The 24,544-nt window shown below is 40.0% G+C and overlaps 1 protein-coding gene across 6 annotated transcripts in view; it reads left to right on the top strand.

The window, feature by feature from the left end:
* Positions 1–24,544, top strand: part of STXBP6 (syntaxin binding protein 6) — a 257,801-nt gene that overhangs the window by 42,312 nt on the left and 190,945 nt on the right. The window contains exon 2 of one of the 6 annotated variants that reach the window (XM_017851868.1): positions 2,697–2,800. The exons of the other annotated variants lie outside the window; for them this stretch is intronic. The gene's annotated coding sequence lies outside the window, so the exon portion shown is untranslated. The remainder of the gene's footprint in view (positions 1–2,696; positions 2,801–24,544) is intronic. 6 annotated transcript variants of the gene reach the window in all.

Raw genomic sequence — 24,544 nt, 5'->3', positions numbered from 1 at the left:
AAAAAAAAAAAAAAAAAGGCAAGAAAAATGCTCGATTCTTTCCATTTATCTACCAGTTTTCAAAATATTTGGCTCCCTAGCATCCAAAGATAACCAATTTGGGGAGCAGGGGAAAGAGAGAAAGAGAAATTCGTGGCTCATTAAGAATTCATTAATTTTAAAATATTTGATGTTTCAAACCATTACATTTATTCTTTTGTTGTTGTTGTTGTTGTAAGAGGTGGGGTCTTGTTCTGTCTGCAGGCTGGAGTGCCGTGAACGATCATAGCTTACTGCAGCCTCATACTACTGGGTTCAAACAATCCTCCCACCTCAGCCTCCCAAAGTGCTGGGATTACAGGCATAAGCCACCTTCCAGGCCATTTCATTTATTCTTATTGAAACTAAAATTGTCTCATCTTTGGCCAATGGGAATCCCTTTGTGTGGTCTCCTGAATCCTTTTGATTTATAACCTTAATAGTCTTTGACAGCTTCCGTGGTTTTTGTATGCTAGGCCAATGGTTCTCAAAGTATAGTCTGAGGATGCCTAGGGGTTCCCAAGACCCTATTAGTGAGTCTGTGAGATCAAAACAATTTTCATAATAATAAGACATAATTTACCTGTTCTATTCTTATTCTCTTACACGTATAAAGTGAAGTTTTCTAGAAACCATATATTGGCTATTGGAAAGTATGCTGGGGTTTTTTTTGTTTGTTTGTTTTTGTTTTTTGAGACAGAGCCTTACTTTGTTGCCCAGGCTGGAGAGTAGTGGTGCAATCTCAGCTCATTGCAGCCTCCACCTCCTGGGTTCAAGCGATTGTGATTCCCCTGCCTCAGACTCCCAAATAGCTGGGACTGCTGGCACTAGGAGAGATGGGGCTTTGTCATATTGGCCAGGCTGGTCTCAAACTGCTGGCCTCAAGTGATCTGCCCGCCTTGGCCTTCCAAAGTGCTGGGATTACAGATGTGAGCCACCGTGCCCGGCTATGTACATGCATGTTCTTATGTTTTGTAGAATTTTTTAAGGTAAGCTCTTTGAAGTCTTGAATAATTTCTAAGAGTGTAAAGGCATCCTAAGACCAACAAACTTGAGAACTGCTATTCTAGGCTCATCTTTTATGTTTCGTGCTATATACATATAATCACTTGTGGCCTTATGAATTAGTTCCATTTTTTTTAAACTCAATTTTTGTGTATGCCTGAGTGATCTGCTTCAAGTCTCACAGCTAATAAGTGGCAAAACTAGAATTTGACTCTAGTCAAATCTGAGACTGCAGTGAGCTGCTTTTGTTGCATTGTACTGCAGCCTGGGTGACAGAACGAGATCCTGTCTCACAAAACAAAACAAAAAACAACTAGTACTCTGAATATGTTGTTTTTCTGGTCACAGTAGGAAATTCAAAATGTAGTAATAGTTTCTTAGAGTATTGATTTTGGAAGATCTCAGTCATCTGGAGAAGAGCCTGCCGGAATTCATTAATGGCTCATATATTTTCCACTAATTTCTGAATCCAGGATCCAATCTGTTGCTCACCTGTGTAGCTTAGAAATACTTTTTTTTCATCCTGTAGTTGGCTGAACCAAATCCTGCAAGAAAATATTCTGCAATTTTAAAAACTGAATAATGGTGCCTTAAGCCTGGGACTCTCATTTATTTTTATCACTGAATGGTATATAAATCTCTAAAATATGGCTACTTAAAATATAACTGGATTTTGTAGTCTCTGGGGCTCAGGAAAAGCATAATTTTGTCTCATTCTCTTGGGCTGAACCCAGTAATGTGCCATTTTTCACAATTCCCAATAACCTTAGCTTCTCTTGGCTAATGAACAACATTAGCTCTTATTTCCCAGGTATGGAAGAGTTTCTATCATGAGAAAAGGAAGTGTGTTTCCTAAACAGTTATTAGTGGCTTTCTGAAGTTAGTGCATATACAGGAGAGGAACAGTCTTATGTAATATCCTTGAGTATTTTTCCAACATAGGAAATACCTGACGGTACCTGACAGCCTCAGGTGCCATCTGGAAAAGTGTCATCCTGTAGGAAGCTTGGATCAGAGCCTGTGTCACTATTGAGGTGCGTCATAATTACTTTGTGGTTCTGGTGGGGAGTGAACCAAAGACTATGTCAAAGGTTGCAGGGTTCTTAATGGAATATAAATTTCTTTGTTGGAAAGTAGATCTTGAATACTAAACTACTTTTTGTAGTTACAGACAAATTCAGTTTGCACTGTAGCCTTGCTTGTTATTTTTCTCAACCATTAAATCTGCCATTGTGGAAAGGTCTCAGTATCTGATTTAATATCTCAATATCTCAATATCTGATTTGTTGCATTTGGATTTCTGTATCTGGACTGTCATTTTCATGGGCTTTTCTAGCAAGTCATCTCATTGACTTTGTTGAAGGTAGTTTTAGAATAAAGTCAGAATGTAAAGTAGAAAGGTGGTTCTTTCATAGGATGGGCTTTGAAACTCCACACCACCACCATTGGTCTTGTCAAAATTTTATTTTCTTTCATGTTTATCACTTTTGCCAAATCCTCCCCACCAAAGAAAAGAAAAAAAAATCATCAAACAGACCCGTCTCCACATGCAAAGCATGTAGTATGTGATGATTAATGATAGGAGCCTGGAACTTAAGGCTGGGGAATGCCAAGAATTTGGGGTTCTAGTGTCACTAAGGCTCTGCCTTTCTGTGCTTTGGTTTCCTGTTTAGAAAGTTCTGCTCCTTCATAAGGACCTTGAAGTACTAGGAGGAAGGGTGCTTTGTGTGTGGAGTTTTCCATAAAGTGCAGTCCCAACTAAAAGGCTGCGTTAAAGGTAGGTAAATACCTTATAAAAACATACTTTAAATACAAAACATTTGTTAGTTTATGCCACTTATTTATTTATTTATTTATTTAAGTATAAAATAGCCTCAGGCAATTAGAATTCAGGTTTAAAATTCAGGTTTTGTTTATTGAATTCTCTTCCTAAGAGCAAAGAATGTAAAGGCTTGGGAAGTAGAAATTGGAACACATTTTAATTGCCTGAATAGGTTTACCGGAGAAGAAGTTTTATTAAAGTGGAAACATGTTCTTCCTCTGAGTCTGATTACAGGCTACTTTGGGCTAGTCCATAAATCTGTTTTCAAATCTAAAGTGAGCGTCACCATCGTAAAGTGTGCCGTAACTTAACAGCTCTTCCTGAGGACTGCCTTGGCTAAAGATTCTATGGTGAGAACTCAGAATTCCAGGAATGCGTGTTGAGCTGGAATCTCTCATATCAGTGATTCCCAAAGAGGAATGAGGGTGTGTCTGAATCTCCAAGTGCGCTTTTGAAGCTCTGAAAACCTCTTTTCCTTTGCCCAGGATCTCCGTGAGCCACTGTTAGTAGCAGTTGTGTTTGGTATCTTTAGGTGTTTTAGTGAAAAAACAACTGAAGTTAGGCTGATGAGGAGATTGGGGGTAGCCTGTTAGCTTTTCTCCCTGGAGAGTGCCACTCGCTCTAGAAAAAGTAAATAATGGCTTCGAACGATTTGTAGTTCATACAGTGGCAGTCACATTGCTGAAAATTTGGTAACATATAATGTTTGTGGTATTTGACTTGGTTCTAAATGCAGTTTGTGTGTGTGTGTGTGTGTGTGTGTGATGTTGTTTTGCATGAAGAGGCTACATGTGGGTGCTTTGATGCCCTGGAACAGAAACCAGTGGGACTAGAAAACCTGAATCTCTTAGTGCAGGGTCAGCACCAAGTTGGAGTAAGTTCTCAAAGACTAGGTGACATTGTGGTGATGGCGTGCTCCTCAGTTTGTCGGACTGGGCTTGTTGGGTTTCTGGTTCACTGAGGGAGGAGATTTTCTGTGCATTTGATTACGCTACACGATATTGTGCAACTTAACATTTTGGGTTTTGGGTCTGGGAAGGAAATGTATTTTGATTATTTATTGTATAGTTTTGTATAATTTGTGTAATTTATGCCTCATTTTGAGATGCAAGTAGGAAAATGGAAAAGCAAGGAACCCAAGTAATCAGCAAATGAGCTTAAGAGAAAAGTCCCTGGGAAATTAAATAATATTTGAAGCTTCAAAGCTGTATGTTTAAGTTTCAGAACATCAGATATTAGGACCCAGTGATAAGAATTCTCCATGTATTGAACTGTTTTGAAATTTCAGATTTTAATTGCTTTAAGACATCCTTAACTTGATGTCTTATAATGCAGTTTGATAGTTGTGTGAGACCATTCTGAAGTGAAAACCAAACAAATTAACTAGAAATGATCTTAGCTATCATCCCATCCATCCTTTTTATTTTGCTAATGAATCCAGAAACTTGTGATAAAAGTTATATTTTGCTCTCAGAATTCTCCATGTCTCTCGTGGGGTTAGCACATAATATACACTGGCTGACTGGTAGGCTGGCTGAGATAGTATATGCTAAAAAACCCTAAACCTTTTGACCACAGTATTTGTGAAGAAAGTCTTGGTGGAAGCTTTGAGAAGAATGGTGGAAGATGTTAGAATGACTCTTCGTTTTGGGATTTAAAAGCTTAGCCATTCTTCTATGAGTTGTTAGAAACGCTGCTGCTTGCTATTCTAAAAGCTTCTGATGTGTAGAATATTCTAGAGGTATAAAACCTTTTGATGTGTAAAATGTCTTTTTTGTTACACATTCTCAAGCTGGTAGTCTCTTTTACCATTACTTTGAGAGCATTATGTAATTGCTATTTGAGAGTCAACAGAAAAACAAATAAATAGGAATTATTGTTGCCAATAGACACTGTTCTCCATACACCAAAAATTAAATAAAACATGAATTTTAAAGCTCCATCAAGCAACAGCTTGTCAAATTAATTATAACATTCAGTGAGTCTTTAACAACCTAAAGTAATTTATCAGGTACATTTGTCTTACCAGACGACATTTGGAAAGATGAACTCTTTTTTTTTAAGACAAGGTCTCTTTGTGTCTCCCAGGCTGGAGTGCAGTGGTGTGATCATGACTCACTACAGCCTCAACCTCTTGGGCTCAAGCAATCCTCCCACTTCAGCTGGGACCACAGGCATATGTACCATACCTGGCTAATTTTTTGTAGAGTTGGAGTCCCACTCTGATGCCCAGGCTGGTCTTGAACTCCTGGGCTCAAGCGATCCTCCCACCTTCATCTCCCAATGTACTGGGATTACAGGTGTGAGCCACCATATGTGGCCAAAAAGATAAACTTTTAAAACTTAAAAAAAAAATTTTTTTTAATGAATTGTGTCTACTTCCCATGTATAGAGCTGAGTCTGGCAGCTAACATTTTGTTCATGTGGGAATCAGGCAAATTTGTTTCTGAATTAAAGGAATTTCCTATCTTTGTTTCTGGCTTCATGCCATGGGTGCCAGTGCCAGCTGAGAGAGCCATCTGCAGGACTCGGTAGTAGAGTGGGAGCCAGGTGAAAGTGAGCCAGGCCTGCAGATGTGGTTCTTGTTAGGTGAAGACTTGGCAGAAGCGTGTGCAGTCCTGGAGATTGTCCATTCTCAGTTTATTTGGAGACTTTAAGATGGTAGAACAATGACAGGTTTCTAGAAACCCTGTGTTTAGTACAAAAAGTGGCTTGTCTGTGAGACCTCCTTTTGAGATGTTCAAAACAATGTGAATATATTGGAACACTGCAGAAATATCTTCTGTGGTTCCAAAATCTTTAGATTTGGAAGAAAGAATTCAAATAATTGTATTGATTTCATCCATTCCTTCTGCAAATGTTTATTGAGCATTTCTAATATGCCCTGCACTGATTTGGGTACCAGACAACATGGATATAATTCCTTGGCCTCACAGAGCTTCCGGTGGGGGAGACAGACACACACAGAAGTTAAATATGTCAGACAGTGATATGAGCTATGGGGAAAACTAAAACAGGGAAGGAGATGGGAATTGTGCCAAGGAATAAGGGAACCATGTCAGGACCTGGGGTCTTGTACTACCTATGGTGACTGACTGTACCCACAGGCATGAAATAGAACAATCATTTACATATTGTGGTTGATTGTGCTGTCATAGTTACTACTACCATTATCACAGTCACCGTCAGAAAGCATTTACCCCACACCTCTTAACAAGGTTTTATACAGAATGAGTCATATAGCTAAGTGTTTGTCCTCAAGACTGACAGCCCTTACATGTACACATGCAGATAACTTACTAATGATGAATAGAAATTCCAACAATTGTGTTCATTCAACAAATGTTTATTGAATGATGGTGTATACAAGGCATTGTGGAGGACAGCAAGATAAATCACGTATGTATCTTGCCAAAGCGGCATATAGTTCAGTAGCGTCATAGAGCAGGTCATTTGCATGTCAGTGATTTAACATTTGAGATAGACCATGAAAGTCTATGTCATATGCTGATTTCGCATTTTTGCCGAGGCATAATTTTGAGTCAACTGCTTTGGGAGGCTGGTATGGGGTAACTAATGTAGGAGTGTGTGTTTAGACATTTCCCTGTGTCCACGTTTCAGTTAGGAATTGTTTCTATCTATTGCTGAATATGATAAATGCCTTTGAAGTAAAATATGTCTTTTTTTTGGTGAAAAATTGCTCTGAGAAGAAAGCCAGCTTCTAGAGTTGGTGATGGAAGTGCTGAATCTAAGATGTGATGTTTCTTGGTCAGTACATGGAACCATTGAGGGCCTCAAGGAAATACTTAGCATTTTGCTACCCTTGTCAGGAAAATTTTATGCTGTACTAGTGTTTGCCAGCTTGGACATGAACCCCTCGTGAATATATGTTTTGGATAGATCTTGATAAAGGCCCTACTGGGAATGTGGACACAGCAGAATTTATCTCCCTTGCTTGAAGCAGAGCTGAGTCTTCTGGGCCCCAATATCAGATTCTTCCCTTTCCTTCACAAATAAAGCATCAACCATATTTATGTGAGGGTTCCTCATGTTTATAATCTGTATGGGACCAAAAGTTTGCTACCATAGAAACATAGTTTTTTGATATATGTATGTATACATATATATACACACACATATACATATGCAGCCTTAGAAACAAGGCAAGAGAAAACTTGGAAGGGGGAGGAAAAGCTGTAAAATACCATGGCGGAGGCTATGGCTTCGCAGCATAATCCATGTTTTCCTCTTCCTGAGCCCACAGCAAGAATGCATTTCCCAGCCTCCTTTGCAGTTAGGTACAGCCATGTGCCTGAGTTCCAGCCGATGGGATGACCACAGTGAAGACAGCTGAGCCCATCAGCTTGAATCCCTAGTTCAGTGTGAGGAAGAGGAACACCTCATTCACCAGTACTCTGTCATGGGAGCAAGAACAAAGGTCGGAGGTGTTTGAGCCATTCTAAAGAAGTCAGGGGTCTATTTTGACAGTGATGAGTTTGGGTCATAATCCTGAGTGTCATAATCCTGAATGTTAAAATTCTGAACATCGAAATCCCAGAAGATCAAAATCCCTAAAGTCCAAAGTCCCTCATGTCTAAAATTCTGAAAATCACAATCACAGGATGTTTATGTCGGGCCAGCTCTTTTGGGCTATCTCTATGCAATTGTCCAAAATCTTTCCCTATAATATACATTTTTATATGCTGAATTTTCTTTTTAGTTATTTAGCTTTTTTCTCTTTTTTTAGTTTTTTTCCCACTATTTTAAATTTGTAGAATTATTTTTTATAGTTCACTATGCTATGTATTTCATTTTTGCATCACTTCCAATACTGGAGTTATAAATTGTGTAGAGACTTTAGAGAGTTCTAATTCCTTTTATGCAATTTTTGCAAATTTGACTCCATTAAAGTGTATTATCACCATGTTGAGTTTGTGTGTAAGCATTCTGTGTGCACTTGAAAATGTTGCAACTTTCTCAGCAAATAAAGAGATGTTCTTTTTGTACATCTGCATTTGTGAAGGATACAATTTCTTGATCTCAGCTCTTTGGATGACTGCATAAGTGGTGGTGACCCACCGTGGTTTTTCATCAATCTCGTCGGAAGACTTAGGTTGTTCATCACAATATTTCAGATGATTGCAGTCATAAAACCAGGTGCAAACAATGACAACCATAGTGATATGCATTTATATAGTTCCCCTTTTGAATTAGTTCATTTTGGATATGGTTTGTCTGCTCATAATTGTTATACCCATGCAACTGTTGTTAGTCTGAGTGTTTTGCTTTCAAAATACGTATCTTGTTATTGTCCATTTTATTGTGTTAAGTGACCTAGGAAGTGTTCTGTCATATCTTTGTTTCTCAAATAAATCCCCTTTTAAAAAGGCAAATAAATGTCTTTTAATGAGTCTTTAAATTATTTTTTTAAGAATTATATTTGCAGGACTTTGAGATTTCACTGAGATTGTGTCTTTTGGGATTATGATCATCTCTCGCAGTGACTAGTCTTTCCTGACTAATACTGTGACCATGTGTGGTAAGTGAGAGCAGTAAAGATGACAGTTTCAGAGCTGAGATCTGTCTTCATCAGTTTACTGGACCTGGTTGTTTCCATCTGAATGGCAGAGTCAATGCTCATGGATGAGGATAGTTATGCTCATAGGCCCAGGCTGTGTGCGTGTTTATTACTGCACTCACCTTAATTGCTTATAGAAAGCTATGCTTCTTGCTGTGCACTCCCCAGTAGCTGAGTGTAGAATCTCGGGAATGTGAACTGACCCTTAATTTTTTTTCCTTTTTACCTCTTTTCCTCAATTATTTTAGTCCCTATCTTGTGCTAGGTGGTATTGAGATACGTAGAAATGAAAGAAACATGGACTCTGCCCTCAAAGAGCTAACAACCCTAGTTGACCAGACTGCCCCAAGTGGGACTCCCACTGAAATCGATTTATTTAAACAATAAATGACTTTATCAGGAGCTAGGGGTATATTGGTTCCAGGTGCTGTTCCTTTGTTCCTCCTGATCCAGTCAGTTTTGCCCTTGAAACTTATTTCAGGTGGTCAACCACAAAGTCCAGTATACAACTATACTTAGTATTGCCCTTCCCTCCCCGATGTCTGTAATTCTCACATAGACCCTTGAGCAGTGCAGCAAATTGTCCAGAGGAAGTTGATTGAGTGCTCTTTTCCCTTTGAATTCCATGGAGCTGGGCCCACATGGAAGAAGCAAAATTGTTACTTGGCTAAATATTGGGAATGGTAGATAGTGAGTTGAGGGGATTGGCATTGTAGCCTGAGAAAATCCTACTCAGCTGTTTTAGTTGTTAGTCTCAGCAGATTCAATTGCTCCCTTCGTTTCGCCTATCACTGTATTTCAAGTTAGAATTTAAGGATCAGCTGCCTTCTTTTTTAGCAGTCTCCCTCTTCAATTTGCATGATCACTCACATTTGCTCTTGTTATGTCAGCTTGTCTGGTGTACTCCTTGGCGGTAGGCACCAGGTCTCAACTGTCTTTGTATTATTTCTGCTAATTCTTTACTCCAGAACATAAACAGTGCTTTATATATTATGTATGGCACAATAAATGTTTGATGAATGAATGAATTACTTAAATTTCTTAAACTGGGAGAGCTGCTTAAGCTAGTTTCATACTCGGTGAATAGGTCTTCCCTGGGGAACATCATTTCCTGCTGCCATTGTGTTGCTATCAATTCATGTGATGTTTTGTCTTGTTGTTGTGACACTGGCCTGGCCTTGGCCAGTAACAGGAGTCACCCAGCATGAGATTTAAGAAGGGAAAGTGATGACATGCTAAGTGGTTGCTCTATCGGTGTAGCAGGATGTGAACCAAAAGGTACTTATAGTGGGCATGTCTGGTGGATGGTACTGAACCACGTTCTTATGCTTTTCTCAGCAAAAGAATTTTCTTATGTTACATGTACTGTATGACTCAATCTAATAAAAGAACAACAGATTAATCTTTTCCTGCCCGGCAGCTAGGTTTGTACCTTAGGTCCTGCTTGACTCACTGAAGGTTCCAGAGAATTCTCTGAAAAGGGATGCATGCACACGCATAATTTGGCTTGTTTCCCTAATAAAATTACAGCTGAAAACTTTCCCTGGAGGACTTGTTATGCTTCTTCCTAAAAGCACATTTCAATATTGATGACAAAAGAATGGTGATTTAGGATTACCCTAAAGGCTAGGAGAGAAGGTATTTCACAGGAAGAGGCTCCACTCTCCTTGGTATTAGAGGCTTCATCACTTGCTCCTTTGAGCACCTGTGGGGTTCCTGTCGACCGCTTCCTTTGTTTTTAGGCTTAACAACTGGTCTCCTTCCCTCCAACTCAGAGGTCATTTAGAAAGAAACTGGCCAGAGCTTTTCTCTGATCTTGCTCTTCTTGCTTCTTTTGTCAGTTTAATATTCTTTTGCCAAAGGTCAGTGAAGCAGAAGATCATCTTCACATCTTTGATTCTTGACATTTACATTTAAGAATCTGTACGTTAGGCCGGCCGCGGTGGCTCACGTCTGTAATCCCAGTACTTTGAGGGGCTGAGGCAGGTGGATCACCTGAGGTCAGGAGTTCGAGACCAACCTGGCCAACATGGTGAAACCCCATCTCCACTAAAAATGCAAAAATTAGCTGGGCATGGTGGCACACGCCTGTAATACCAGCTACTCTGGAGGCTGAGGCAGGAGAATAACTTGGACCTGGGAGGCGGAGGTTGCAGTGAGCATAGATTGCGCCATTGCACTCCAGCCTGGGCAACAAGAATGAAACTCTATCTGAGCGGAAAAAAACCCACCAAAAAACGAATCTGTATATTGTAAGAAACAACTTTCAGTGCTAACTTGTTGCTTAACTTTGACCAAATTTGCAAAGATGGGGAAATTACTGTTTCTTTAACAAGACTTAGAAAGTCATAAGAATGACCAGGCATTGTGGCTCACGCTGTCCCAGCACTTTGAGAGGCCAACGAGGGTTGATCACGAGGTCAGGAGATCGAGACCATCCTGGCTAAAGTGGTGAAACCCCGTCTCTACTAAAAATACAAAAAATTAGCTGGGCGTGGTGGCACGCAGCTGTAGTCCCAGCAACTTGGGAGGCTGAGGCAAGAGAATCACTTGAACCCAGGAGGTGGAGGTTGCAGTGAGCCGAGATCGCGCCACTGCACTCCAGCCTGGGTGACAGAGCAAGACTCCATCTCAAAAGAAAAAAAAAAAAAGTCATAAGAATTTAATTGTATGGTATTCTCTGTCATAAATTAACTTTAAAAAATTGTTAAGGTTGGAAGTAGGAAGTTTATTAACTTTTGTGAAATAGTCTGTCATGATCAATAGTGAAGGAGTTAAATTTTGTCTGAATTTTAATTCACTTATAGTATCCTGAAAGTATTAGTCTAGCCTCATCTACTTATGTGAAATAATTTTAGAGAATGTCCTCATGAAGTATCCATATGTTGGGTCACAAGAAAAGCACCTAGTTTATAATATATGTAAATTGATGCCCTTTCTAACCTTGACTAGTGTTGTGTGTCCATATTTCATAGTGGCTTAAGTAATGTTGCAAGTAATAGCCTGAGACTCTAGCCTAGTGACTCTACATGTACATTTTAGACAAAAGACCTGGAGAAGGTACATGTTTGAATAGGAAATAATTATGGATAAGTTGAAGAATATGCTTTATTGTAGAAGATAATGCTATCATCTGCCCTCATTATATTCACTGTGATGGAAAAATAAATTGCCACACCGAAGGCCTGCTTACTTCACTTCCTGTGAACATGTCCCATGTGCAAGAAAAATTACAAGGCATGCCAAAAGGCAAGAAAAACACAGTCTGAAGAGACCAAGTAATGATCAAGCCCAGATTCTGAAACAGATGTTGGAATTATCAGACAAGGAATTTAAAAGAACTCTGATATATTAAGGGTTCTAATGGAAAAAATAGACAACATGCAAGAGCAGATGGGTAATATAAGCAGAGAGATTGAAACTCTAAGAAAGAATCAAAAGAAAATGTTAGAAATAAAAACCACAGTTACCAAAATGAAGAGTGGTGGAACTGAAAGTTCCAACCCTCTAATCATGCCTTGGTCCTCCTTCTGGCAACCAGCCCCTATTCTGAAACTATCTAGGGACCCAAAAGTGTCATCTTGTTAGCATAAACACTGATATGGTTGAAAGCGATTTTTTTAATGAATTTTCAAAGCTACTACTGTCGTTCAGGAAATTCCACAGGTTTTAGGAGATCTGTGCCAGAGACTGTATAGTCAGAATGCCCTGTATGTATGAATTCTTGTGAATCTTATGCATTAGACGGTGAGCTATTTTAAGGCAAGGACCGTAAGTCTCCTTGCATTCTATTCAGCACATTAATCACTCAGTAAGTCCTTGTTGAGAAGGATCTAATCATCAAAGGCAGAGGTAAAAATACATTCAAATATTTGTTGTTCCAAAAGAAAAAGCCTCTGTCTTCACATTCTTCCCATGGTTATGCAGAGGTAAAGGGAAAATTTCCCCTTTTCCTCTGAAGGTTCACTGAAAATCAGTTCACAAAAGGCAGATTAATTGGAGAAAAAACATCCAAGTTTATTTATCATGAACAAGCAGAACCCTTCAGAATGAAGACCCAAAGATAAAGGGGAAATTGTCCCTTTCTGTGCTTAGGTTCAACAAAGTGGAGACAACTGTAGTAAAATAGAACTGGACAAAAAGGGTAAGATCTAATGCTAATAGGTTGAGTGGAGAAACCCAGCAAGGCCTGGCTGTCTGGATTCTTCTTGGCCTCTCTGATCATGCATTCCTTCCTTCTGGGTGGGGCAGGGTTCTCTCTGGAATGGGGGTCTTGTGTACAATGTTAAACTCTAACTTTCCCTCTGCATTTCTGTATAAAACTGACCATAAAGAAATTATCTGACTAAAGATAATTAGGTTTTTTGGCTGGCCGTGGGGAAGAAGGTTCTGGTTTTAATGACCTGCCTTAGGGAGAAATTCCAGTTTCTATGGCTAGCCTAGGGGGAGAATGGGACTAGAAGACAGGAGGGCAGGAGGAGGTCACAGAAAAACTTTTGTTTCTGAGACCTTCATTTTGGGGTATTGTGTTCCAAGTCCTAGCCTTTAGCAAATCATAGATTATAAACTGCTGGAGCCTAACCGAGTCCTAATGTTTCAAAAAACAAACAAAAAAAAGACTAGATGTTGTGGCTTACACATGTAATCCCAACACTTTGGGAGGCCGAGGTGGGCGGATCGCGAGGTCAGGAAATCGAGAGCATCCTGGCTGACACGGTGAAACCCTGTCTCTACTAAAAATACAAAAAAATTAGCCGGGTGTGGTGGCGGGAGTCTGTAGTCCCAGCAATTCGGGAGGCTGAGGCAGGAGAATGGCATGAATCCGGGAAGTGGAGCTTGCAGTGAACCAAGGTTGCGCCACTGCCCTCCAGCCTGGGTGACAGAGCAAGACTCTGTCTCAAAAAAAAAAAAAAAAAAAATTCTTTTAAGGGTGTCCTACAAAACTTTAAATAAATTATCTCAGGTCAATATGATGATGTCCCCAGGGATTATAAGCAGAAAAACACTTATAATTTATAACCAAAACAAGCTAACATATTAGCATCCTTGTCCAGATAGCTAAATCACTGTTGTACTCACAGACACATGCACATAACACTATTCTTCCTGCTAGGATCTGGGTTGTGTTCACGATTTGTTGTAGCTAGAGGTATTAGAAACTTCACTTTACTCCCGTAATGTTGTTTTTGTATCCCCTCTGGGCTTTGGACTTTTCTGATACTGCTCCGAGGACACTGTCTATATATTGCAACTCTTTCAGCTGTAATCCTCTGTTATTAAACTGAAGTCTTTTGGGGGTAGTGGCACCCCCCAAAAGTGCTACCTTCTGTAGTCTTCAGAGGTCACCTCCTGTGACCATTCTACCCACACATCAGACTTAATCCCTCTGAATTCCCGTAACATTGTATTCATATCCGCTAATGTCACGTAGTACGCATCCCATTACAGTTTCTTTCCTAGCCCATCTGTGAGCTTCTTTAGAGCAGCATTCATGTTTTAGTCTGTTTTTTTAAATATCCTGGATAATAGCATGGACACTCAATACATGTTGTTGGTTTGAATGGAAAAGTTCTTTCTTTCAGCACTCTGAAGATTGTACTCCATGCTTTTCTTACTTGCATGGTTTCTGGTGAGCAATCTGCTGTCAATTGCTCTCGTGTTCCTCTGTAGGTAGGATATTTTTTTCCTTCTGGCTTCTTTACAGATTTTCACTTCCTTCTTGGTTTTCTGCAGTCTGAATAAAATATGCCTAAGGGTGTTTTTTTGGAGTATTGTGGTATAGTGAGAAATGTATACAGACAATCCCTGACTTACCATGGTTTGACTAACAATTTTTCAGCTTTACAATGGGTTTATTGGGGTGTTAAAAGCATTTTCAACTTACTGTATTTTTAACTTACAGTTAGTTTATTGGATCATAACTCTATTGTAAGTTGAGCATCTGTATATTATAAAAATGTATATATATATATATAATACGTAACTTGAAGGGATATGTGTTCACTGGTATGAGAGCAAGGAACATATTTAGTTAAGGTTGAAGGTATTATTTTCTCCCATAAGAATAGTATTTTTGTCAATTTCTTGGAAATGGCCAAGGTTTAGCTTTTATTCCTTGAATATTGAAGACAGACTATTGATTTTTTAAGGAGAATTCACTGAAGTTTTTATGTATGGTAAAATACTATTGCCCAAATAGTTTCCTTTTAAAACAAACACAAAAAAGGTAACTCCCTCCAGGTTAGGGCCTGGATCATAGTAACACTTATATCTTCAGTGTCTGCCAAGACTGCAGTAGGTGTTCAGTAACTTTGGATTGATACATACAAATTTATGCGTTGTAACAGTTGGGCCAAAGTAGCTGAGCTTTGTTTTTTACCTCCTGTATAGAGTCCTACACAAGAGGTCATGCTCCCTATTCAAGTAGTAGTCATTCTCTAGTAACATTAATTTGATTGAAAGAGCTTTTGTTATTCCCTGAACTTGATCTGATATTTCTCCAGCTATCAGTGGGCAGTTTTTCTTTTATTTCCAATATTTCTGTAATATTTAGCTCAGCCAGTAAACAAAACCACCAAAATTCAGACATCTCATCTCTAATTCATGCATAAGAATATATTGACTTTATTGAAAAAATTACTTTTTTCCTTAAAATAACCCCTTCCCCCTTCCTAGACAACCAATACAAAGACGATCAACATAATAACCCAAGAAGTACACATTTTAATAACATGCCATTTTTCATTTATCAGATTGGCAACAACTAGTATGACTGATAATACCTAGTATTTGACAGAAAAACTGCAGTCTCATACACTAGGGGTAGAGGGTTAATTAAAATTACATTTTGGAAGATATTAGACATATTTATCAATATTTTAAATATGTATCAATTTCTAACAACTTCTACAGGAATATTTGCACAGATACACAGTGGTGGTTATGTTTTTTACCATTGTAAAATTGGAAAGAGTGTGAATATCCACTAATAGGAAAATGGTCAAGTAAAATGTGACATATTTGTATAAAGAAATACATAGTTTTTAAAAATAGGATATGTTCTCTCTTTTATATACACACAAACGACATAATATATATAATTTTTTAAGGTAAAAGAAAAGTTGTAGTTAATAATGTTCCACTGAATTTTCCATTGAAATGTGTGTGAATTATATAATCACAGGAAGAAGTTTAGGAGATTGTACAGCATGCTGTTAACAATAGTTATCTCTGAAGGGTGGATTTATAGCAGCCTTTTATTTTCTACTTTGTGCAGTTTTGTATTGCTTGTATAACCAAAATTATAAATATTTTAAAATACTTATTTAGTGCTCTTTAGGAGTTGGGCACTTAGCTCTGGATTGGGGACGCAAAGATGCACGATAAGACTTGATACTGATCACTAGGAGTTTACTGCTTAGTCAGTGAACACAGGGAAACAAATATATATAGTAATATCCATGGGTACTTATAGAAGTTGCAACATATTTGGTAGGATTAAGGATTAGTTTGATTGAGTATGAACTGGGCATGAAAGAGAATAAGAAAGCTGCCATAGAAGAGGTTTGAACTGAACCTTGAAAAATGTGATATTTGATGGATGAATAGATGGCAGAGGGAGCATGAGAGAGTAAAGGCCTGGATGGTGTCAGATTTGAGTTTTGGAAGTACAAGAAGGTTGACTTGGCTTCAGTTCATGAGCACCTGTGTATGTGAGTGGTGTCGGGGAAATGGTGAGGGCTACGCACATAGAAAAGAGTAGATAGGATTCTGGCCTGTGAGTCAGGAAATTGCCCCTTCCTGCATCTGACATATGCGTGCTGTGTGAATCTCCATAAAGTCACTTTCCCTCTGTGGACACCAGTTTTTTAATCTGTAAAATGAGAGAGGTTGAACTAGATTAGTGGCGTCCTATGCTTTTACTTTTTTCCCTTTCTTTCTTTAGCTATCATTTCCCAGGAAGCGTGTATTTCCATTCATTCTTGTGTCTTTGTATGCTCTGGAGCTAAGTCTCGGCACCAAAATTTCCCTCTCCCTTGCATTACCTTCTGTTTTTTTTTGTGGTTGTTGTTTGTTTTTGAGATGGAGTTTCATTCATTTCTCTCTTGTTGCCCAGGCTGGAGTACAATGGTACGATCTTGGCTCACCACAACCTCTGCCTCCCAGGTTCAAGCGATTTTCCTGCCTCAGCCTTCCAAGTAGCTGGGATTACAGGCATGTGCCACCATGCCCGGCTAATTTTGTAATTTTTTTTAGTAGAGACGGGGTTTCTCCATGTAAGTCACGCTGGTCTCGAACTGGCGACCTCAGTTGATCCACCTGCCCTGGCCTCCCAAAGTGCTGGGATTACACGTGTGAGCCTTTTTTTTTTTTTTTTTTAAGAGAGAAGCAAAGAGACCCTGTGTGATGTCAAGAATGAGATAGTTGAAATTTAACTGAAACTTACTTACTAGAGAAGTGATTTTGGGAATTATTGTTTTGAATGAGCTTCTAGGGCGGTAGCAGAGGAGAACAAAGTTGAGAGGTTCAGGTATAGGAAGCCCAGTTAGGTTGACAGTTGCAAGTTTACCAAGGAATTTGGTGTGAGGAAGAAATTCCTAAGGACTAAAACCTTGAGCCATAAAATGTTATGATCTACTCAGCACAAATAAGTCTAGTAAATAGCCAAGAAGCATTAAAAAATTAATCTAGGAGCTTTTGTCTAGAATTCATCTCAAATTTAATGTATGGAAGGTATACATTATATTTAGATCAACAAAATATATGTAGGTTTATTACTTTTACCCATGCAGTTATAAAACTACAAGAAAATTCAGCCATTTCTTTTATTATTTCAAATACTTGGGGTGGGGAGGGGGAGAATGAGTTCCAAATATGGAATCCCCTCTACAATTTATGTAGTAAATCTACATATATAGGTCAACATAAAAATTTTTACCTAATTGATGCACTTTTCTTTCCATTTGAGTTCTAAAAGCAGTGTTCAGATTCGTAATACACAGTTTCTAAAATCTAGTGTGTAAGGTTTGTGAAAAGACAGTAACAAAGTAAGTTTATTAGGATCTCAGTACACAGCTTACTTTAGAACAGACATTGAATTAGACTAGTCCTCTAAAAGGGAAGGATATGGGCTGGTAAACATTCAAGGGTATTTAGTTACTATGTTTCTAAGGTACTTTTTTTTGCTCATGTGGTTGGCTCATGAATGAATCCCAAAGATAGAAGTTTTATTCCCAAGAAGTTTATTTTTTAGGAGCTAGAATAATTTGGATACCCTTAAAAGAAAAATATTTTTACCAGTTTTGTTAGGAAGTCCATGGAAGGTAAGAATAATGCTATTTTCTTTAACATTTCTACTATGCTGGAGATTGGGTCCAGTGGCTCACTGCAAAAATCCCACCTTCTTTAAGAAGTATTTCCAAATCTCCCTAGTAGGAATTAATCTATACATTCTCATTTATGGATCCATCCATTCGTGCAAAAAAAAAAAAAAACTATTATCGAGCACTTGCTATGTGGGATTAAAACTGTGAGCAAAATAAACATAGTTCCTGCTGCTGTGGTCTGAATGTGTTCCCCCAAAATTTGTATGTTGAATCTAATCACTAATATGATGGTTGCAGAAAGTGGGGCCTTTGGGAAGTGACTAGGTCACGAGGGCAGATTTCTTGTGAATGGGATTATTACCCTTATAAAAGAGGCCCCGGAGAACTGCCTTGTCCCTTCCACCATATGAGGACACAAATACAAGGCACCATCTCTGAACTAGGAAATGGTTTTTGTCAGACACTAAATCTGCTGATGCCTTGATCTTGGACTTCTTAGCCTCCCGAAAAGTGAGAAATAAGTTTTTGTTGTTTATGAGCTACCTAGTCTATGGAATTTTTTTTTTTTTTTTTGAGACAGAGTCTCACTCGGTCACCTAGGCTAGAATAGTGCAGTGGTGTGATCTCAGCTCTCTCCAGCCTCTGCCTCCCGGGCTCAATCGATCCACCTGCCTCAGCCTCCCGAGTAGCTGGGACAACAGATGTGTGCCACCACACCCAGCTAATTTTCGTATTTTTGGTAGAGACAGGGTTTTACTATGTTGCTCAGGGTGGTTTCAAACTCCTGACCTCGGATGATTTGCCCGCCTCAGCCTCCCAAAGTGCTGGGATTAAAGGCGTGAGCCACCACACTCGGCCATATAGAATTTTGTAATAGCAACCGGAATGGACTAAGCCACCTGCCTTCCTAGAATTCATGGTTTCATGGGGCAGTATGGGGCAACTACACAGGGTTAACAGGTAGTATTATTACTGCTATAATGCATGAAGTTCAGGCTGGATGCACATCTGGAAAGACTTCTTGGAGAAAGTGCTATCTAAGCCAAGTAGTAGTTAACTGGATGAGCAGTGATGGCTAGGGGCAATATACAAGGCTGGGGAAATAGCTTTGTGAAGGGATTGAAAGACTGGAAAGGAAATTCAGAGTGATTTGAGCTTGGCGCGTGAGGGAGAAGGAAGTAGTGTCAAGAAGAAAAGTTAGACAAATAGTCCCTCTAGAACCCTGAGAGCCTTATCAAAACCACTCTCCTGATGACAGTGGTGAGCTATTGAGTTGATGACAGACATTCTAGAAAAATCACAGTAGATGCCATGTAGAGAATGTGTTAGATGGAAGCAGGAAGGTCATCACCGTTAAAGGTCAGAGGTAAAAAATCAATCCTACAATCCCATCTTTAGAGTCTCTTTCTTCAGAACTACTCCTGGTACCAAGTACTTCATGAGTCAGGGTCCAGTCAGAAAAGAGAAGCAAAGTATGTATTTCAGATACTACCTGAGGTGATTTAACATAGGGAATTGGGGACCTGGGATATTTGATGGCTGAAAATGTAAATAGTGGAAGCAGAGGCTATGTGTAGAAAGACTGGTAACTCCAGGAAGCAGCTGCCATCCATGCAGCTGGGAGGGACAAGAGGGAGTGGGTGATGTTAGCTAAACCAAGAAACTCGTAGGGGCTACCATAGAGCTAATGTGCTGATTGCTAAGGAGGTACTGGATCTCTGGGGGAGGATTTCCTTCTCACTGGTACTCAGACTATTAAGGGAGGGTCCAAGGCTGGTACACAGAGTGCTTAAAGCATGGGCATCTGGAGCTGTCTGCTACTGTACGGCTGACAGGAGCTGGAAAACAGGAAGACAGTTTCTTCTCTCCACCTCTGCCTTCCAGTTGCAAAGGAGTCTGGGAAACGTATGTGGTTTGAAGACTTCTAGTCCCAGCATCATAAAGCAGAATACAGAGGGTGGGCTTGGGCTGACAGACCACTGGAAAATAATCTACCCCAGGCATTTCAGAAAAGTAACTCTACCTATGTACTGTGGGAAGCGGGTTGGAAGGAGGTAAAACTGGGCACTGTTCATTGTCCTGAGGATGTTGGTAGTAATCTAGGCAGGAGATGATGACACCTTGGTTTAGAGCAATGGCAAGGAAGAGAGAAGTGAGTAGATGTGGAGAGATTTAGAAAGTAGAGTTGAATAGAATTGGTAATTTATTGTGAGGGATAGGGATCAGTGAGAATAAAGGAGGGAGAGAGATTGAGAAAGCTTGAGTTTTTTATTTAGGTGCATTGTGATGCTGTTTACTGAGATAGGAACATAGGACTGGAAACTGTTTGGAGGAAGATGATTCATTCAGTTTTGGGCCTGCTCAGTTTGATGTGCCTGTGGCTCATCTAGGTGGAAATTCATTGTGAACATGTGGGCTGAAGAAGTAGATGTGATGTGTTTTCAGCCTGTAGGTGGTACTTGAAGTCTTAGAAATGACTGAGATCACCAAAGGAAACTATAGAGTGCAAAGAGAAAAGATCATAAGCTAGATCCAAGAGGCATAACAGCGTTTTAGGAAAGAACACAAGCAGTGGAGAAAAGTTTGCAGTGACTGTGAAAGAGTGGTCAGAGACGTTAGAAGAAAACCAGAGTGTGTGGAGTCCCAGAACTAGGGAAGAATGTTAGAAGAAGAGATCATGGTCAACAGTTCAGATGCTCTAAAGTTGACTGTTCGGTGTTATTTGTGCTTCTGTTATCATACTCATCAAGTCTGCCTGTTTTTCAGAGTTACTTATGGTTGATTCTCCTTTAGTATCATGTAGGGCTGGGATGCTGTGCTGTATATGCCTCAGCGGCTAGCATTGATGTTTTGCACATACATATATTCTTGATTGGTGCTTATTGCATTACATTAATCAGGGGTCAGCAAACTCCAGCTTGTGGGTCAGCCACTTGTTTCTATAAACAAAATTTTGCTAGAACACAGTGATGTCCATTCATTTATGTCTTGTCTATGACAGCTTTCACACTGTCACAGCAGAGTTGAGTAGCTGTACCAACTGTGGTCTGCAAAGCTTAAAATGTTTACTAAGTGGTCCTTTATATTTGCTGACCCTTGGATTATGGTCCTGCATTAGGTGTTTTATGTCAGCTGGTAAGATTGTGTCTTTGGCCTTTACCCACCCCCGCCCCCTTATTTTTTCTTCAAATTTGTTTGGGATATTTCGGGAAGATGTGGAGTGTAGACTGTGCCTTGGCAGCATTGGTCATGGTCTTGTTTGTGGTAAGGAGGCAGCAGAGCCAAGGGAAAGCAAAGATCATGGGTACTTGTGGTATTCTCTCAGTGTGACTATGGGACTAAGTAGTACCTTTAAAAGGAAAGGCTAGAGCCAGGAAAGTGGAACAAGATGGGGAAGATGGATCTGTGCATTGAAGACATGCTTTTTCAGCTCCATGATGTGGAGCTATTTCCTAGCTATTGTGCTAGGTGCTGGGATTTCTTCAGTAGCTCAGAATCTGGTTGGAAAAACAGACTGATAAGCAGAATCTTACAGTTCCCTGCAATGTGCTTGCCACAGTGATAAAGCTGTTGGAATGTTGGGCAAAAGAGTGGCACCTAGCCCAGCCCAGGGAGAAGCAGCAGGAAGAAGAATGATCATATTAGGAGGAGGGCCACCAGGAGTCTGGGTTCCATATTGCCACATGCGAGCTGGAAATGGATGTAGGGGCTGTGAGGCTTGGTGGGCCATCTACCAGCTCTCTAGTCAGAATTCCTGTGTGAGAAGCAAGCCCTCGAGGCTGTGTAGTCATGGAGAAAAGGCAGTTCTGAGAGATGTACTTATCTGTCACCAAAGTTTGTCTTCTAGGCATTCTTTCATTTTCTTTCTTCTTTTGTTAGATGGCATATTTAGTGTGGTTTGAATTTGTGGGAATCATAACCTTGAATTGGTTGATTTTCCCCTTATGTAAAATATAAAAGTCATCTTGCATTAATATGTCTTTTGACTGTATTTATGTTGCTCTTGGGGATGATAAAAGCTCAGTGAACTGAGCATCTAACAGGCAATGAAAGTTCTCTGTGTATTTAAGACTCTGAATTGGCTGTCATTTTACTATCCATACCCCTTAACAACATCAAATTACACATTCGCATTAATCTGCATTCTCTCAATGACCTGTATAAACTGATTGGGGCAACTGTTAGGCCTACTGTATGAATAAAGAAAGTAAGACAAATACTTGCAGATTTTAATTTTTTGCCAATATTCATTGCTTTTGTTGGTTCTTTTGGTTGCAAGTAACTGCAGGTCATTCTAATTAGTTTAGGAAAAGAAGAGTTTTTCATAAGCCTGCGTATGAACTGGAAGGGGCGATGACTAGATAAGCGGAAGTTCTGGGTGCTTCCTTTTCTCCTCTCTCCTCCTCCTCCTCCTCTCTCTCTGCTCTTCTCCTCCTCTTTCTCTTCCTCCTCCTTCTCTCACTCATCTCCTTCTCCTCTCTCTTCCTCCTCTCTGCTTTCCTCTCCTCTCTCTCTGCTGCCTCTCCTCTGTCCCCTCTCTGCTCTCCTGTCTCTTCTGTCTCTCTTCTTTCTCTCTCGCCCTACTCTCTCCTTTTTCTCTCCTCCTTTCTCATGTTCTCTCTCCTTTCTTCTCTTTCTCTGCTCTCTCCTCATCTCCTCTCTCCTCCATCCTCCCCCTTCCCTTCCTGCTTCCTGTCCCCTCTCTGCTTCTTCCTCTCTTTCCCTCCTCTTCTCTCTGCATATCTGTATCACCCTTTCCTCAATCTACAGACAGACCAGTTTTCTTTGTGGCATTTGCTTGTATGTGATCGGCCTTCTTCTCTCAGCCTCTTTCTGCATAACTGACCTTAAAGCTTCAGCTCCCACTACTAATTGCTCTGTTTTCTTTCAGGATCTAATTGGCCCAGCTTATGTTTTCTTTTTCTCTTTTTCTTTTCTTTTCTTTTCTTTTCTTTTTTCTTTTCCTCCCCTCCCCTCTCCTCTCCTCTCCTCTCCTCTCCTCTCCTTTTTTGAGACGGAGTTTCACTCGTGTCCAGGCTGCAGTGCAATGGCGTGATCTCGACTCGCTGCAACCTCTGCCTCCCAGGTTCAAGCAATTCTCCTGCCTCAGCTTCCTGAGTAGCTGGGATTACAGGCACGCACCATCACATCCGGCTAATTTTGTGTTTTTAGTAGAGATGGGGTTTTGCCATGTTACTCAGGTTGGTCTCAAACTCCTGACCTCGGGTGATCTACTCACCTCGGCCTCCCAAAGTGCTGGGACTAGAGGTGTGAGCCACTGTGTGCTGCGCAGCTTATCTTTTCAAGCAAGGTCATATTGTAGCTGGATTGATTCTTCCTAAGTTCAGCCTTTCTCAACTCTCCCCATCCCACTCAGCTTGGAACAGGGAGGCATACCCATGTGGTGCATAAGATCAGGAAGTTGGAAGCTTCCTTCAGAAGCACAAAGTGGTGAGAAGCAAGACATTCTGAGGCATGACCCTTCCCCGCCCTGGCTCGTAACTCATTTCCTACACACAGTTCTAAGGATCTCCTCTTCTAATGTAAGCCAATCCTTATAGGTAAAACCACATATTCACTTAACCTTCCCCCAACAGGAAGTGTCCAAAGTCATAGTCAGCTCTTGCTGACTGTGGGACCGTTTAAAAAGCGTCATCTCCGTCTGAAGTGAAGCCACAATTCTCAATGATCTCTGTCACAATTCTAGTTCTGTCATGATCCATTTGAACCATTCTGCAACCCATAGACTACATGGCACATGTAAGCACGGTACCTGCTTAGTGTATAAAGGTGAGGACTGTCTTAATACTCATGTAAAAAAGGGGAGAAGGTTCCGCCTCCCAGTCTGTCTGTGAGAAAGACACATCATACCTAGATCACTGGCTCAACATATGCTCTTTCTAGTAGAACAGAGCCCACACTGGTGATGGGCAGCCTCCTTGCTGGCATTCTGAGGCCAGATGCTGGGAAATAGTTTCATTGGAGGATCTTAATTAAGCATGAAGACAGTCCTAACCTTTATACATTAGGTGTACACCATACTGCCATTCCCCTGCCCACAAAGACACATTTCACATTCTTTGTATTTGTTTCTTCAGGGCCTGCTTTGTGGCACTTTATCAGAGCAGCTGGCATATTGGGAGAGGAATAGAATATGAAGTGTTTATAAAATTCTAAGATGACTATGTGATATGAATATTTGACTTGTTTTTTGTTTATTTTGATGCCCTTAGTTCAGTTTCCCCAAATTGCTGTGATGATTTCTTGATCTCTGCTCTACTGCCCCATTGGGCAGTACTTTTTTATTTTTAAACTGTGCTCTAACTTCCTGAAAATATATTCTGACAACTTTCCCAGTCATGCTAATTAATTTAGTATCTACACCAGCTTCTGTATCCTCAGTAACCAGACAGTAATGAATTAGTAAACAGGCCAGTTATTAGAAAAATAGAACAACCTGGATGATGGTTACCTGAGAGGCAGCCTCAGTTTGGATGGTGGAATAGGGAGTAGTGGGGTCTGGTGATTTGGAGGTTGTAGAGATGGTAGGGGGTGCGGGCCTAATGTTGCCAGGTCTTCCCAGTTTTCAACAGAAACTGGAAATATGTTTTACCTAAAATATATATTTTTAGAAATATACATGAGTCAAGAAAACTTATACTTGCAAAACTTTCCTTTTGTAACCTCAGGCCTGTTCCTTCCCACTTCAGTGAACTTCTCTACATAGGTGGGGATGAACATTTTTAAAGTAATTTTTTGCCTACTTCTCCCACTTCAAGAACACTTAATACCAAA

The sequence above is a fragment of the Rhinopithecus bieti genome, unplaced genomic scaffold, assembly GCF_001698545.2.
Source record: "Rhinopithecus bieti isolate Rb0 unplaced genomic scaffold, ASM169854v2 scaffold_32518, whole genome shotgun sequence".
In the NCBI taxonomy this organism is placed as follows: domain Eukaryota; kingdom Metazoa; phylum Chordata; class Mammalia; order Primates; family Cercopithecidae; genus Rhinopithecus; species Rhinopithecus bieti.
This window is presented reverse-complemented; position numbering and strand designations above follow the sequence as displayed.